This window comes from Salmo salar, chromosome ssa06, assembly GCF_905237065.1.
Source record: "Salmo salar chromosome ssa06, Ssal_v3.1, whole genome shotgun sequence".
NCBI lineage: Eukaryota > Metazoa > Chordata > Actinopteri > Salmoniformes > Salmonidae > Salmo > Salmo salar.
In genome coordinates, this window is record NC_059447.1 from 90,992,994 (window position 1) to 90,999,126 (window position 6,133).

Consider the following 6,133-nt stretch of genomic DNA (forward strand, 5'->3'; position numbering starts at 1 on the left):
GGGGGACACCCTGGGGATAGAAAAGGCCGGGAGAGGAGGTCTGATCTGGGCACAATCCAGATCAGGATGGTACGACAGGAGGATAGGACAGGAGAGGAGAGAACAGCACAGGAGAGAAGGAGAGAGAGAAAGGTTGAGGACTGTTACAGCAGGAGAGGACAGCAGCACAGGGTAGAAGGAAGGAAGGAGGGAGGGAGGGAGAGAAGAGAGAGAGAGAGAGAGAGAGAGAGAGAGAGAGAGAGAGAGAGAGAGAGAGAGAGAGAGAGAGAGAGAGAGGGAGAGAGAGAGAGGGGAGAGAGAGAGAGAGAGAGAGAGAGAGAGAGAGAGAGAGAGAGAGAGAGAGGGAGGGAGAGAGAGAGAGAGGGAGAGAGAGAGAGAGAGAGAGAGAGAGAGAGAGAGAGAGGTTGAGGACTGGATCTAGATCTGGTCGGGGTGTTCTGAGTGATGTTGAGGGCCTAGGAGCGGTTTGGTGACTGTGCCAGATTGTGGTGATTTAGTTTGGCGTTGTGGCACCAGGTGTGGTGTCGTGGAGACATTCTGGTAGAGGAGGTCTGTGGGTTCAATGGAACTGTTATCATTCAGCTTTTCAGGTAAAAAAAAAAAAATTGTTTACAAACTATTTCTCTGGAAGTTCTGCTTCTAGTTTATAAAAAGTTAAAAGCTTCTGAGTGAAGTAGAATGTTTCTGATAGTTGCTTTAAGTAATGTGGAGAGTCATTTTTTACAATCTTTTAATCTATGTAAAACCTAAAGTATAGCTTTGAGAGAGTCACATGTTCTGTGCCCTCTCACTATCAAATCCCCTTGATTTGCTGTGCCATTTGAGCTGAGAGTGGGATCGGGGGATGGGACGGGACGGGGAGGGGACGGGGAGGGGACGGGACGGGACGGGGAGGGACGGGGGGCCAGCAGCAGGTGTTGGAACAGTTGTTAGGTGATGTCTCTCTATCTGTGGTTTACGACGTTGGGACAACGGCACTCTGAAGCAGTAGCAGGACATGACGCCTCTGTCAGGTGAGGAGAGGAGAGGAGAGGAGAGGAGAGGAGAGGAGAGGAGAGGAGAGGAGAGGAGAGGAGAGGAGAGGAGAGGAGAGGAGAGGAGAGGAGAGGAGAGGAGAGGAGAGGAGAGGAGAGGAGAGGAGAGGAGACGGGGTGTTCTCTAGGAGAGGAGAGGGGTGTTCTGGAGGACAGGAGAGGAGAAGAGAGGAGAGGAGCCGGGTTGTTCTCTAGGAGAGGAGAGGGGTGTTCTGGAGGACAGGAGAGGAGAGGACAGGAGAGGAGAGGAGAGGAGAGGAGAGGAGAGGAGAGGAGAGGAGAGGAGAGGAGAGGAGAGGAGAGGAGAGGGTTGTTCTCTAGGAGAGGAGAGGGGTGTTCTGGAGGAAAACCAGTGTGTAATCTGGGGGGCCTGAAGGCATGCTTCTGTTACCTGAGGCTGAGGTGTCGCAAGGTTTGTGTCTTTGATCTACAGTGGAGTGGCAGGAAAGTGAGGACCATGTCAGTTGCTGTTGGTTTGTCATTGTCCTTTTAGATTTTTGAAAGTTCTTAGAATTCATTCTAGGTTCTAAGAATTTGTTGCAGAGAAGGGAAGAGGTAGGATTTAAGGTAGAATTTTAAGCATAGTGTTTTCAGTGGAGCCTGGTCTGCATAGACTCAGTCTAGAAAAGTGGAGTGACTGCCTGCATGGCCTTCTTCCTAAGACCAGCCTGTGTGTGCCGGTACTTTGACACACAAACACAAACACTACGAGTGGAGACGAGGAGGATTCTGGGATGTGGACGAGACAGTGAATCACAGAAAAGGTACAGAAAATGATATGTGTTGTAAATTTACTGTAACACGTTTTTATCATGTAACATTTACGTTGTCTATACTTTCATCAGTCTTAGTTGTCTTAAAGCCAGTTTAGTTGTTGAGTCATCTCAATGCTGAAGTCATGGTAAATGACCTTTATGTGGTAGAGGTCAGCCAGCCTCACCCCTCTGAGTTATGTAGACACATGCTGTCTAAAGTTACTTACCATCGAGGGAAAGGACAGACAGCCGGTCATCTAATATGGCTGCAGAATTATCCATCCAACTTATCCTCTTTAGACTGATGTTATCCATCCAACTTATTCTCCTTAGACTGATGTTATCCATCCGACTTATCCTCCTTAGACTGACGTTATCCATCCGACTTATCCTCCTTAGACTGACGTTATCCATCCAACTTATCCTCCTTAGACTGACGCTATCCATCAACTTATCCTCCTTAGACTGTCGTTATCCATCCAACTTATCCTCCTTAGACTGACGTTATCCATCCGACTTATCCTCCTTAGACTGTCGTTATCCATCCAACTTATCCTCCTTAGACTGACGTTATCCATCCAACTTATCCTCCTTAGACTGACGCTATCCATCAACTTATCCTCTTTAGAATGACGTTATCCATCCGACTTATCCTCCTTAGACTGACGTTATCCATCCAACTTATCCTCCTTAGACTGTCGTTATCCATCCAACTTATCCTCCTTAGACTGACGTTATCCATCCGACTTATCCTCCTTAGACTGTCGTTATCCATCCAACTTATCCTCCTTAGACTGACGTTATCCATCCAACTTATCCTCCTTAGACTGACGTTATCCATCCAACTTATCTTCCTTAGACTGACGTTATCCATCCAACTTATCCTCTTTAGACTGACGTTATCCATCCAACTTATCCTCCTTAGACTGAAATAATGTAGGCTATGTTGCAATGACAGTGATAGAAGAGTGAAAGATCATAGATAGGGCTGTATACTAAATGGAAACCTATTCCATATATAGTGCACTTATTTTGACCACAGCCCTATGGACTCTGCTCAATAGTAGTGCCCTACACAGGGAGTCATATGAGATGCAGTCCGGCTGATAGAGAGGGAGAGAGAGAGAGATTTAAGACTTGTAAATTGAACAAGATTTAACCTTTTTTTTATTTAACCTTTTTTTTAAACTAGGCAAGTCCGTTAAGAACAAATTATTATTTTCAATGACGGCCTAGGAACAATGGAGTTAACTGCCTTGTTCGGGGGCAGAACGACAGATCTTTACCTTGTCAGCTCGGGGATTCGATCTAACAACCTTCCGGGTTACTGGCCCAACGCTCTAACCACTTCTAATGCACATACATTTAACAGCAAAATGTTTTATTTCATCCAGTCCTGCTACTACCCACTTCCTATACATCACATTCAGGTTAACCTACATATTTTCATATTAAGGTGATTATGGAGGGAACTCTCTCTCTCTCTCTCTCTCTCTCTCTCTCTCTCTCTCTCTCTCTCTCTCCATCTCGCTCTCTCTATCACCAGGATTGTGTATCATATGACCCCCTATTCCCTGTGTAGGGCACTACAATTGAGCAGAGTCCATAGGGCTGTGGCCAAAATAAGTGCACTATATATGGAATAGGTTTCCATTTAAGTATGCAGCCCTATACTCTCTCCTTCACAGTTAACCATTGTTAGGCAGAGACAGTTAAGGGTCTGCTCACGTTGCCCTGTGACTGTGCGGTAATGAAATGGTGCTTTGTGTCCTCCGGCTCGGGGCCGGCCTGTCAGGGAGGAAATCCTGTTGTTGCCTCCTGTGAAGACATGCTTCCTTATATCACCATATGAATACTGCTGTTATGGAATGTAAGGAAGTGTGTGGTTACAAGGGGACTGGTGCGCCAAACTGAGAAGAGGATTTTGTGTTGACTTCTGGGCTATACGAGTGAATGACATCTTTCATTGGAGGAGGATATAGGACTAATGGAATTTAGAAATGTACTTGATTCAGACTTTTTACCCTGAAGGCCTAAAACAAATTAGAACATGTTTAGATGTGTGTGTGTGTGTGTGTGTGTGTGTGTGTGTGTGTGTGTGTGTGTGTGTGTGTGTGTGTGTGTGTGTGTGTGTGTGTGTGTGTGTGTGTGTGTGTGTGTGTGTGTGTGTGTGTGTGACCCAGCCAACAGGTGATAACACTGTTCCTCATGCCGTGTCCTTCAGCCCACACACATGTGATAGTTAGCTAACCGTAGAGCTGTTGTAGCCTCAAGCCGGCCTACGTCTAAAATGGCACCCTGTTCCCTAGATAGTGCACTACTTTTGACCAAGGCCCGTGGAGAATAGGGTGCCATTTGGGGACGTAACCTTCGTTTCAGGCAGGTACCCACAGGACAGTTCCAGCCCAGCCCTGCGGACCGTCAGTGGGGATTGACAGACCACAGCTGTCCTCAGTTACAGCAACAGAAGAACGGGGTTATGGGAAAAAGGAGGGAGAGAAAGAGGTGGAGCTGTCATTGGGAGTGGGGGTGGGGTGTGTTGATTGGCTGTTTGTATCTCTAATAGTATAGGAGAAGTCTACTCTGCTTAGTAACATCACTGTCTCAATGTCTGTCTAGTCGACTGGTTGATGAAACGTGGTCTGATCAGTTTTCAGCTTTGATGGTTCTGGGAGTGATGTAATAGTAGTGGTGATGATGACTGCTCCATATATCCCACGAGCTTTGGGGGCCCCCAACCCCCCCCAAAAATAAATATATACACACGTACTGTATGTTATAGTCCCATGTCATCCCTGTGTTCTTTACTGACCTCCTTCTTTCTTTCTCTCTTTCTCTCTCTCGCTCTCTCTCTCTCCCTCTCTCTCTCTCTGCATCTCTCTCTCTCTCTCTCTCCTCTCTCTCTCTAAACAGGTAAGGGAAAAGAGGACGTTTCTGAACTCAGACATCATCACAACTCCCAACAGCCGCTTTCTCTACCATCTCTTCGTTTTATTGTCTTTCGTCCTCCTTCTCTACCATCTCTTTCTCCCTACTTTTCCCTCTCTCCTCCTCCTCCTCCTCCTCCCCACTCTCACCCATCTCTTCTATTTCCCCCCTCTCTTTCCCTCCTTCCCTCTCTTTCTCTCGTTCTCCCTGTCGTCCTAAAGCAGCACGCCTTGCTGTGGCTGGTCAAACGGAACCAAGTCAGGTGTTTCAGTGAGGTTTGGTCCCCTTCAACCAGCTACTGCGTCGTGAACTCAGTCAGCAGACAGACAGACAGACAGACAGACACCCGCAGCGGGAACGAAAGACAGAGTAGCCCTACTGCTGCATGTTTTTGTGTCTACATAAATCAGGCGTTAATGTGTTCTGTGTCTACATAAATCAGGTGTTAATGTGTTCTGTGTCTACATAAATCAGGTGTTAATGTGTTCTGTGTCTACATAAATCAGGTGTTAATGTGTTCTGTGTCTACATAAATCAGGTGTTAATGTGTTCTGTGTCTACATAAATCAGGTGTTAATGTGTTCTGTGTCTACATAAATCAGGTGTTAATGTGTTCTGTGTCTACATAAATCAGGTGTTAATGTGTTCTGTGTCTACATAAATCAGGTGTTAATGTGTTCTGTGTCTACATAAATCAGGTGTTAATGTGTTCTGTGTCTACATAAATCAGGTGTTAATGTGTTCTGTGTCTACATAAATCAGGTGTTAATGAACAACATTTTGTACACTATGGATTCCTCTTCCTTTTCATACTGTATGTTTCGGTCTTGTTTATTATTGTGCTTGAAAAATAAAGAATTAAAGATGTGATTGTGCTTTTATCTCTGATGTTTGCATTAAGTTGTTGTGATATGAAAATAAAATCTGGAAATATGATGGGGACCCCTTTTGGTCATAGATAGATAGCTACAGTATTTTAGGGGGTAGATCAGATTTAATATTACAGATAGATGTAATTGTCTGCATAATTTCCAATCACCCATAAATATGTTTTGTAAATCTTTATATATATATATATATAACAGCGCCTTCGGGAAAGTATTCAGACCCCTTGACTTTTTACACATTTTGTAACGTTACAGCCTTATTCTGAAATGTATTAAATAAATGTTTTTCCTCAGCAATCTACACACAATACCCCAGAATGATAAAGCAAAAACAGCTGGGGTTTTTTGTACATTTATTACAAAGTGAAAACAGAAATACCTTATTTACATAAGTATTCAGATCCTTTGCTATGAGACTCGAAATTGATCTCAGGTACATCCTGTTTCCATTGATCATCCTTGAGATGTTTCTACAACTTGATTGGAGGCCACCTGTGGTAAATTCATGATTTGGAAAGGTACAATACCT

At 44.7% G+C, this 6,133-nt stretch overlaps 1 long non-coding RNA gene across 1 annotated transcript; it reads left to right on the forward strand.

Moving 5' to 3' along the window:
* Positions 1–3,073: 3,073 nt before the first annotated feature.
* LOC106608323 (uncharacterized) lies at positions 3,074–5,587 on the forward strand. Its single transcript, XR_006770377.1, has 2 exons — positions 3,074–4,318; positions 4,703–5,587. It is a non-coding gene; the product is annotated as an uncharacterized lncRNA (long non-coding RNA).
* Positions 5,588–6,133: the final 546 nt, after the last annotated feature.